Genomic DNA, 12,324 nt, shown 5'->3' on the forward strand with positions numbered 1-12,324 from the left:
CTTTCATCGGCCTGCTCGGCTCGGCCCTGGGACTTTCCATCGCCCGGTGGGGGCTCAGGACCTTCATCGGCCTGCTCGGCTCGGCCCTGGGACTTTCCATCGCCCGGTGGGGGCTTCAAAAAGTTGGGAGCCTCGATCACCTCGTGGCACCACGGGAGAAGAATAAGGAGGAGATAAGACTTTGCCTTCCATCACAGTGAGGGTGTGCCTAGAGCAATCACTGTGATGGCTGTTTGTGTAAAAATTGTATCTGTGTGTCCTGTGCTTTTTGTTGTCTGCCGGACCCTGACGTGAGAGGACGCTGGCGTTGTTTATTCGCCGCTTTTCCGTTAGGATAGTTTGTCTGTTTGTTTTTATGTTGATTGTTTTTGTAAAGCGCTTTGAGCTCCCGATAAGGCGCTATATAAAATAAATGAATTATTATTATTATTATATGTTCTGTTCTCAAAGTATTAAAAAAAATTACATAAATAGAATACTAAGGAATTACTTTAAATGTAACGGGTAAATAGAGAAGTTGTATCTGAAGATAACATCAGCGTAAAAGAGGAAGGATATGTGTTAGGTCCTGTTTTCATTACTGCTGCGAAACTCGGCAAGTGCCCCAACAGAGACATTTGCACCAGAGAAGACTCTTGGGGGGGTGATCCCAATGTTTAGAATGTGAGAGTGATGGACAATGTGACTTTCAAGGGGCCATGAGATAAATTACGAATCATTAATATCATTAATATCAAATATCAAAATATCAAAAATATCAAAACAGAGGGTGAAGCAGCAATAAAAAGGAACTTTATTTCTCTACAGAATGCACACAATATGGTGGTAATGAGTTGTGAACAAGGATTAAGGAAGGAGCCTGATAAGATTTTTCCTCACGACGCAGACAAGACTAACTGCTGAACTGATGATGAGCGGCCCTTTCTGATTGCACCCAGAATGTTTGCTTAGAAATCAATTGTTTAGGATGTGGGCCTCCCTGCTCAGGCTTCCATTTTTAGCCCATGAGGATGTGAACATCCTTATTTAGCCACTGAGTTGTCCAGTCAATGATGCTCCCACAGTGCTCTTGATAGGACATGGCCCCAGTAGTAATGAAGGAACGGCAATGTATTTCCAAATCATGACTGGAGAGGCACCCACAGCATGTGGTGACCCCATGGGCCTGTTACCATTGTCTTTCTTGGTTGATGGGATCACTGATATGAGAGGTGTTATTCAAGTAGCCTTGGCAATGAACATTGAGACACCTTGCGGTGAATGATAGAGACTGAAGACACTGTACACAAGTGGTGGAAACAAAGAAGATTACAGTAGTAGATGGGGACATGCTATGTGCTGGAAGATGTTGAGCTTCTCTAGTATCGCTGGAGTTACATTCATCAAGGCATTGCACCCTCCTTAATTCGGCCTTGCAGCTGATGGTGAGGTTGTGTCGTGTCAGGAATTGCTTGCCCCATGATAACAAAAAATGAATCACCTTTCCTTTATCGATAATGCTTCTTAATGCTGCAACTCCCTACCTAGTATAACTGTGGGAGTACCTTCACCGGAAGGAATGGAGGGGTTTAGGAAAGCAACCAACCACTGTCTTAAGTGCCATTATCAATGGGGGGGAGGACCACTAACCTTGACAGTGATGCTCAAACTGTAGAAAATAACGGAATGAGTAAAGAAATGTTACACAAGTAAAATCAAGTACACCTGGATTCATGATATTCAAATACTTACAAATACTTTATTATTTGAGGTTCCACTGTAATGGGAGCAGTGTCAATAGAACCTCTTGTCAATCTTTCTTAAATCCCCATTACCCAGCTTCCTGACAATCTCAACCTGCTTTTCTTTACTTTTGTCAAAATCCACAGAGTGAAATTATTCAGTTTAAAATTATCCAAGTTTCTCCTCTCCCACTTGTGACTAACCTCATGTTCCCATATCTCACCCGGCATAGAAATATAGAAACATCGAAACATAGAAAATATGTGTAGGAGGAGGCCATTTGACCCTTTGAGCCTGCACCAGCATTCATTGTGATCATGGCTGATCATCCACAATCAGTAACCCGTGCCTGCCTTCTCCCCATATCCCTTGATTCCGCTAGCCCCTAGAGCTCTATCTAATTCTCTTCTAAATTCATCCAGTGAATTGGCCTCTACAGCCTTCTGTGGCAGAAAATTCCACAAATTCACAACTTTCTGGGTGAAAACGTTTCTTCTCATCTCAGTTTTAAATGGCCTCCTCTTCATTCTTAGACTGTGGCCCCTGGTTCTGGATTCCCCCAACATTGGGAACATTTTTGCAGTATCTGGCTTGTCCAGTCCTTTTATAATTTTATACATTTCTATAAGTTCCCCTCAAATCCTTCTATCCTTCTAAATTCCAGTGAATACAAGCCCAGTCTTTCCAGAGCTGCTATCGAACCGACAGAATGCAGAACTGATTAGTCAGCACCCAATAGGTGATAAACTCCAGTATTTATACTAAGTGATAGATTAGGGGAGCAGATTAAATGCAGGTTTAATTCCAAATAGCTCAGGAGAGGTGTGTGGAAAGTGTCTCGTGGCATGGCAAGTGTGACAGGAGCCCCTCTCCCATGGATGCCTCCTGGTGATCTCTTTGGCTGGTCGGATACTGCTGATGAAAGTCACGGATCAGGAGGGGTCCAGGATGTCATGGGCAGGAGTCCAGCTCCTCTCCTCTGGACCGATGATCTTGAGAATCGAGAATGGGCCAATAAACTAGGGTGCCAACCTACGGGACTCAACGTGGAGGGGGAAGTCTCGGGTGGACAGCCATACCCTCTGACCAAGGCAGGGGTCCGGTGATGATCCACCTGTCCTCTATACCTGGAAGCGGTGCAGAGCAGGAGGCCGACTAATCTGTCAGAGGGCCCCGAAATGGAAAGGACTCGAATGCAGGCTCACCGAGAAGTACTGAAGAAAACCCAAAATCCAGATGTGAATGGAACCAAAAGACATAGACCAGGAACCAACAGAATGCAGAACTGCTATCGAACCAACAGAATGCAGAACTGCTATCGAAACAACAGAATGCAGAACTGATTAGTCAGCACCCAATTGGTGATGATTTCAGCTATTTATACCAAGTGATAGATTAGGGAAGCAGATTAAATGCAGGTGTAACACCTGGTAGCTCAGGGGAAGAGTGTGGAAAGAGTCTCAAGCGTCTGGAGGCATGGCAAGTGTGACAGTTTTGCTACTGCTGCATGGTAACCTCTCTCTTAATCACTATGCAAGTGGAATGGTTTTCTCAAGTATGAGAGATTCTGCTGACATTGTCCCCAAGATAATGCCTGTTTGTCGTGATGTATAAGGACCTTTCACGTTTACTGGCTCAGTCAGTCACAACATTTGGGGGCTCGTCACAAATATGTTCGAGATCCATTATGTGGATCCAGTGCAGGTGGTGTGTATTTTGAAGGGTAGCACCCCATACTTAGATCTGTTCAAGCCAACAACCATGGGAGGTAAAAATGAACACAATGAATAGCTGTAGCACTAGATATAAAGTGTGGTGTGTGAAGGGGGCACTGGCATTTATATTACATATACATCACATCTCCCCCTTTACTTTACTTACATCACATCTCCCCCTTCAACTTTGGGGACAAAACTAATAACTTGAAGCTTTAATCAATTTAATGTGGATGAAACACCACAAATAACACAATGCTCTTCAAACTACAAAACGATCAATTTTACATAACAAGCCGTGCCGGGGGTTTTGACAATCGCCCACTTCTCGTGCAAGTCGTATTTCCAACCCGTACTGTGTGGTATTTATGTTGTATGCGTGTGTGGCTTAGCACGCTTTGAGCCGGTTCCCCCACCACAGGACCTTGTGATGCGGCCTGTGATAGTCATCTTGAATTTGGGAGACTAGCTCCTTCTAGGAGAGGGGCTCCTCCGTCTGGTTGACTCTCCGTCTCGTCTGGGAGACGAGCTCCTTCTGGGAGAGGGGTCCTCCTTGTGGGAGAGTGCTCGTGCTCGTCTGCTGCGTGTTGCCAGGGCATTGCTCAACTGCTTCGTGTGCAGGTCGTATGTCGTTCCTGTTTCTGCTGAACTCAGTACCGCTCGGTGTAGAGATGACGTAGCTCCGAGGGGACAGGTTTTCTCTTGCAATGTAGCCACGTTACCACTCGGTTGGTTTGGCACGAAACTACACCTGTTGTTGTTGTTCCAGGCGTGGCAGCGGCTTGGCACTTGCCTTCTCATTGAAGTATGCTGCCTGTTTATCTTGCCGGGCAACCATTTGTGGTCCCATGGGAGGGACATGATGCGGCAGTAAGAGCGATAGATGCGACGGCAATTTGATTATTAACAGTCTACTGTTCAGTAACTGTGAGGGGGCATAGCCGCCTGGCCCATCAAGGGGGGGTGTTGCTTTCCTAGTCGCCTGGCATATCGAGCATGTTCCCACTGGAACAACTTTTAACACGTTAGCTTCCCAAATATGGGTTTCACATTCCCCCTCACTATTTGAAAGACAACCCTATATTCTTTCTTACCTACTTTGACATTCCCCTTTGCCTGTCCCACAGGCTTCATTGTATGTCCAGAGTCTAATCTCAGTGTTACGTTCGTGTTCAGTAAGGCAAGACCAGTCTTTCTGAACAAGTGCTCTGGCAGGATGTCAACTTGAGCTCCAGAGTCAAGTTTGAACTCAATGTTCACGTTGTTGATGCTGCACATCTGTCCCCATTCACGCGTCGACTCAATCACAGCGTCAATCACGTCAATGTAGAATACATCAACGTTGTCGTCCACTGGCTCAGGCAGCGGAGAAGTGTTGATCTGGAACTCAACGTCACGAACATCACTTATGACACCATGTAATGTCCACTGTAAGACCCTGTTGTGGCTAGCACAATGAATATACGCCCGACAACTTGTAAGAAGATTTTATTAATTATCCTTCACCAGGAAACTTCTAGAAGGTCACCAGACCTCAGTCACGAGGCACAAGCCCATTGGCCAGCTTCTGCTCTTGGCCTCAAGGGGGCACTGGCATTTATATTACATATACATCACATCTCCCCCTTTACTTTACATACATCACACCACTCACCCATGCTACTCATTATGATGAGTTCTTCCAGCAGATTGTTTGTGGCTCTAGTTTTCACCATCAGCAGGTTCCTCTGTCTCTTTCTTTAACCACTTCTCTTTTCTGGCTTGTAACTGTTTGCTGCCCATCTGCATCTTGTCCCCTATTTGAAAATCCTGAAGGAAAAAATAATGTTGTTAATGCGAGACTGATGCAATGTAGCCCCGATCCTACCCCTCCTACCCCCCCCCCCCCCCCCCCCCCCCCCACCTCCCATTGATATGAATATCTTCACAACACGATTTTCTACTACAATGGTTTCTTAGGAACACAGCTATTGCATTACAGCAGTATCAGCTGTATCTTGCAAGTGTATTTTGTTCAGTTGAGGAAGTGCTCAGAATAGATTTCAAACTTTAACCGGAACAGTTCCCGGAACCAGTGCTACCAGTAACTGTTCTAAACCTCAATTACAAATAGCATTATTTATACTATCTAAGTGTCCTTTTACAATATAAGAACATTGTAATTTCATTGATACTGGCGAAAACTGGCCAGTGAATAAACATTCTTTAGTACGATTTGATTTACTTGGGAGTAATCTTGCTTTAAATAGCTGAAAATGATATTGCAAATCAAAATTGCTTCAAGTTGAGAAATTTGCTTTGGAGAACTGGGATGTCACGTGCGTTATTCTCAGATACTGCAAAAGTCTTGGTGCACTCTGTGAGCTTAGACTTGGAGAATACTGAAAGATGCGGGAGAAAATTGGATGATTATCAAGATGGTGGCTGAAGGTTCAATGAAGAAAATGGGAACTCAGGAGAACATTACGCTCAATATTGGACTTACTAAACAAAATGCAGTATTTTTATTATCAATTCCAGCTCATTTGTGTCCTTCAAAACAAAAACTCCACCATGATCCGCTACAATCGATATAGTTTTAAACTGCCAGACCACCCAAATCACAGTGGCACATTTGGAAGAGCTGCTACCTCACAGGTCAAGAGACCCGGGTTTGGTCCTGACCTTGGGTACTATCTGTATGGAGTGGATTTCCTCCGGGTGCTCCTGTTTCCTCCCACATCCCAAAGTTGTGTGGGTTTGTGGCTTAATTCCGTAAATTCCCTGCAGTGTGTAAGGAGTGAAAGAGAAAGTGGGATAACACAAAACTAAGGTGTACTCGTGATCCAAGATTGGCGTGGACTGGAGGCCTGAAGGGCCTATTTCCGTGTGGTATCTAGGGTTCCCAACTGTCCCGTATTAGCCGGGACATCCAGTATTTTGGGCTAAATTGGTTTGTCCCATATGGGTCTGCACTTGTCCTCTATTAGTCACAAAGTCACAATCCAATTGGACCACACAATGGCAGAAATTTGGCTCGGGGCTGTAATAAGCTGATGTCAGTTGCATGCTGATGGCAGATAATTATGAGAAATGTGACACATCTGTCCATAAATTGGATTTTACCCATTTCTCGTGCACTAAGTGTGCTACAGTTTGTCCTTGTACCCAATCAGTGCCCCCCCCCCCCCAAGTGGTGAGACTTAACATTAAAAGCAGGCTTTGTACATTATGTGCCCTCAAACATCAGAGCGGTTGTGTCATGGGCAATGGGGTCAATGGGTGGTGGTTTCCAGCTTCTAGTACACTCGGCAGGGCAACCTGGATAACTTCACCAAAGGCTGTAGTGAGGGGAAGACTCGTGTCTTCACTGTGTCTGATCACACTGCCGTTCCCTGTAATATCACCCAACAATTGATCACGCACCTGGGAACTAAATGTAGATGTGTGGAAATGCATCCCAATTTTTCTGGAAATTGAAAATAATCAGAGTGCCAGGTTGGTTTGGAAAATGTTTGCTTGTCCTTTCCTGTTCTCAGTCTTGTGAAATGTGACTTGGAATGCAGCAGAAGATAGTTGGGATTGGTAATATAACATAAACATGTAATAAATGGTTTACAAATTCCTGCTTTTCTGCAAATTTCATCAGTCATTACTTTGATGCTAATTGTCTGAAACTTCACGAAATTCCGAACTGATGACAGTTTCATCAGCTTTTGCAGTGCTCACAAGATATTTTCAACAGTCCCAGAGAAATTATTCATTACAATCATCTCGTCTCATTCAGGGCATTTAATGTGCAGTGTGAGGATCACAACCATCTTCATTATAGATTTCTCTCTCAGTGCTAATCTCACCAGGAAGAATTGGTCAGTGACTTTCTCAGATCACTCAGGTTCTCAGCAGATGTCATGGCTTGTGAGTCATTACATTTCTCAGTGAACTGTTAGTCAGCTTGGAATACGAGAATATGTTCCAATCCTGCACCGCAGCAAAACAATGCTGGTGTATCCAGCCCTCCGACACGAGGATGGTCCTGAACAAAACAGGCATCCGGTACATTGACCATCACCTGTACAAGGAATGGAGATCATAAAGACAACAAAATACAGGACCCACCATTTGTGCCTTCCCTCCTGTCCAATTGCAGTGTTTTTTTCAGGATTTGACAGAGTCACATACCTAAATCTGATCTTTCATCGACCACCCATACAAACACATCTGTTAGAGAGTTGCCTGATTGAAACCAGTAACTAGAAACCAGCCTGATTTATTACCTGCATCTGACTGATGGCACGAAGGAAACTTGTGGCTCTCAGATCCTCCTGAGTGAGGTCAATTATCCTGGATCAGCAACTAATCCCCAGAACCTCGGGTCTCTGTAGATTAATTATAAATCAGGTCACATTATCATTAGAAGAGCTTTAGAAAAAGATAGATTCTAAATGTGACAATAATATGTGCTTATTCTTCTGACAGATAACTTCACTACAATGCAAATCAGAAACATTATTGTGGGTACTCTGACTTCTCTTCTCTACATCACCCTGGCAGTGGTGTTGTCTCTTGGAAAGTGTAAGATTCCAGTTAAGGTGCATGAAGAAGTATTTAATGCAGCACATGTTTCCATAAACAAGCCAAGACAATTTCATCAATGTTATGAACAGAAAGGTACAATTCACTGGGGGTGAGATAAATGGATGTTTTTTATGTCCCAATTGAAGAGAAGTTGAGTTTCACATTTTGGCCATGAATGTGTCATTATCCACTGCACCAAATGAACATGCCTGGTCTTTGTTGATACACAGTAGGTGTTGTGATGTGGTAACATGGTTGCCAATGTGTCCAGCTCCGTTTTCTGAGTGTTAAATATTGGCCAGGAGGACCAGGATATCTCCATTACTTTTCTGTAGTTAGTGCCATGGGATCATTTATGTCCACTTGAGAGTGCAGAAAGACCTTGATGGAACCAACAATACAATGATCTCTGATCAGGTGATACCGCCAGTGTATTTTTTTCAATGTTGTGATGTTAAAAAAGGGAAGCGGATCGCATTTTAAGTGATACCCTCTGTTTGGACAAGTTTGAGAAATCAAAGACCGAGTCTTCCACAATCAGAGAAGCACAGACCTAACCTGCCCGAGTGGCGGAGTCCTTCCCCAGGTGCAGTGTGGTGGAGGTTTTCCTGAGGTCCCTTGCACCTGAGACCGTCCTGTGGTGCCATGACTGCAGTGCCCGCCCGGAGGACCCAAAGGCTCATCGGTTGGTGTGGCCCGCCCGAAGGGTTATCGGTCGGTGGGACTGGGAAACCGTCCAAAGGCTCATCCGACCAGGAGAATGCCCGAAGGATGGGCGGACGGATGGGGGGAATGGGTGGAAGCTGGAGACATCGGATGGGAGGAGCAAGGGCCATTAGGAGGGTGAACTGGGTTAATGTCTCGTGCCTTCAAGGCTGCATGAGATGCCCCCGGGACACAAAGATGGTCAGATGAGGTCGGACGTAGGTTCACAGGAACTGCTTCAGTACAGCCATCGCACTTCAGACTTTGGAAATGGTGGCAAAATGTGGCAGAGCCTGCGTGTGTAATATATGCAAAAATAATTTCACTGTGCAGTTGCATATCTGACAAATAAAGCACCAATGAACCATTGAGCAGCTGATTTACACCTTTCTTCAAAATCCGGTGAAACCCATCAGTGCCAGGTAACATTAAAACTAGAAGCATCAGGGTTACTTTATCACAAATTAACATTCGGCAACATCCTTTATTCAGCAAGGCTTAAGGTGCATGGGATTCATAAAGACTTGGTTAGATCAGCTTCAAAATTGGTTTGGACAGAGGAGACAGATGGTTGTGGTGGAGGTTTGTTTTCTTGCTGTGACCAGGAGTAAGCCTACTGCTGTTAAGATGAGCAACATTTCTCCAGCAAATAACCTGTTAAAGTTGATTCATCCTTAGCTATTGGAAATCAAGATTGGGAAGTTACCTGTTGCTTTCACAGTTTAGTTCAGCATGAACTTAGGGCATAATGTGTTTCCATTAATTATCAGATTTTATCACATGGCATCACCCCAGCAAGAAATACCATTGAAACACATGATACATGCTGAATACATATTCCTGGTCATTCTGATGGATCCCATTGGAAATTAGACAATATACATGAAAACAAAGCCTTATTAAAGTCTTAACCATTCCCATCTGTATGCATATGGTCCACATTGTTCCATTCCCTGCCTGTCCATAGGTCTATTCTACAGGGGACCCAGACACTTCAGAGATCAGCTTGCCCCTCCTCCCCACCCTTTTCCTTCACTTTCTTGATAGACTTTCATGCAGCTGTTCTGTGCCTGCCATGGGGAGGGTTTGATGCCCTTCCCAGTGATGACCCCAGCAAACACGTGACATTTACAAGATTCTGATGCAACTCCCAATGGCAACCTCGCCCCCCCCCCCCCGTATTGAGTGTCTCTGCGACCAAAGTCTGGTATCGCTGCTTGCAAGGTATCTTTGCTCATTTCACAACTTTTAATGGAAAGTCCTTCAGTGTGAAATGTAGCACATATTCATTGAACCAAAAAAGGGTTAAAATCCGATATCCAGAGAAGAGGCTTAAAATGGGGCCCTGACCCACACAATGTAATTAACTCTGACTGCTCTCTGGAGTCAGAGAGATGGAAGATGGCACCGGAGAGTGGCGACTCTTTGCGTGCTGGTCACAGAGGAGGATCTACTATCATTCAGTATAATCGTCCCAGTCTTTTAAACTTCTTCTACTTATTGGACTTGAATTTGGCTTGATTGTTTCCATTTATAGTAGTATCTGATTTAATTGGATAGGATGCAAAACTAATATTTACACTGTACTACAGTACAGGACAATAATCAACCAACACCTAAAACTGTGCCCTTCCCTCAAGGACAATAACCACTGGGGCAAAACGCTGACGACAAATACATGTGACTCTGGCCAATCGGTAATGATCTTTGGGGTAACTCTGGTGTAAGAAAATAACTGCAGATGCTGGTACAAATCGAAGGTATTTATTCACAAAATGCTGGAGTAACTCAGCAGGTCAGGCAGCATCTCAGGAGAGAAGGAATGGGTGACGTTTCGGGTCGATACCCTTCTTCAGACTGATTTCACAACTTTTAATGGAAAGTCCTTCAGTGTGAAATGTAGGAAGACTGAAGTCTGAAGAAGGGTCTCGACCAGAAACGTCACCCATTCCTTCTCTCCTGTGATGCTGCCTGACCTGCTGAGTTACTCCAGCATTTTGTGAATAAATACCTTCGATTTGGGGTAACTCTGGCAGCACTGGATATTTTATCGGTTATATTTTCTTCACTTGAAGTCCAGGGGTGGAATTCACATCTCTGGGAAAGGGACGCCTGGGTTCAAGTCCAGTCTCGATGAGAATAGCAAGTCTAGAATGTTAATCTATTCCTAAACTTCATTGTTGTAAATCACGGCTGATCCGATCCTGACCAAGACACAAACTCACCCATTAATTGTAAAAAAGACATTTCCCTCACATTGTCTCTTTGCAGCAATGATTTTCTCAGCGTGGTCTGTATCGTGGAATCTTAGGTGATACCTATAAATTCTGCAATATTACCGTGTACTAATTTTACGGTCACATCGAGCGAGCATTTCAGCACCACAAACCGCCTGGCTGCCGGAAAACACTGGCATCCTGAACTGTGCTGTGGCCGCAGTCACATGAGCCACAGCTGTGTCCAATCACCCAGAATTGATCAACTCACCTCCTTCTTATAAACCCAGGCAGTTTCAGTACGGGGACAGGAAAGAAAAGGGAGAGAAAGTGGAAGGCCCTCTATTAAGTGCCTCATTTCACAGGCTCGGAAGAAGCCTGAGACCGCCAGCACCTCCTGTTGAGGCCAGAATGAGCTGCTGGGACAAATCCAAGATACCAGGTGTAACTCACTGATGATGAAGGACTGCGGCCCTGTGTGGACCCGGACCTTCTTGTCACTATCGTCTGTCATCATAAATAAATCATATCACGTGAGTTCACCCTACAGAGAGTGTCAGTGTAGTCATTTTTGACCTGGGATTATGACCGATGCCACAACCCATTTACTTGTTGTTTGTGTCCTCTTTCACAACATACGAGTCATTTGCACATTTAGCTGCAGTGCACTGTTAATGTTGAGTGTAAATAGTTGAGACCTTAGCACTGAGACCACACCTGTAACTGATTGCCAATCCAAACACGACACCCTTTTCGTCAGTTTTAAATGTAAATTAAAAGCAAATTCGAGCATTTCTGAAACATAAGTGTTCAGTCACTGATATGTTTAAAAGTTAGACCATAAACTACAAAACCTATGTTGAATAATAACTGGTCTTTTCTAAGGTCACCTACCGTAGTTCTCATCATGTCATGGTCGGTGATGGACCACATCATTCATTATCCTGCAGCAAACTGCCCAAGGTGTGACTCTAAAACCAACATCTGCTGCTTTACGGTTCATCACATGACCTAAACTGAGGTCAGTTAGTCAAAACTAGGGGAGTTTAATTTAATATCTTTGGTCGGGACTCATCGTTGGACTAATTCTGCTACCTAACTCTGAGGAAAGACCCCAACTGAAACATCATCTATGCATGTTCTCCAGAGATGCTGCCTGACCCATTGAGTGACTCCAGCACTTACTTTTTTTTAATGCTCTGGTTTAGGTACAGGTGGCAAATAACTGGCTGGAAGTGCAACCCAGAAACACCCTGTAACCTTTGGCACATTAACCTCGTCTACCTCCGAGAAGTGAGAACACAGTCCAGGCCCAAAGTTCTCCAATCATTTCCAAGGATGAGGCTGTGCCATCAACAGGAGCACAGAATGGAAATAAACTACATAGTTGTTCTGCTCTTGAATTCCAT

Source organism: Rhinoraja longicauda, chromosome 14 (genome assembly GCF_053455715.1).
Source record: "Rhinoraja longicauda isolate Sanriku21f chromosome 14, sRhiLon1.1, whole genome shotgun sequence".
NCBI classification, from domain to species: Eukaryota; Metazoa; Chordata; class Chondrichthyes; order Rajiformes; family Arhynchobatidae; genus Rhinoraja; species Rhinoraja longicauda.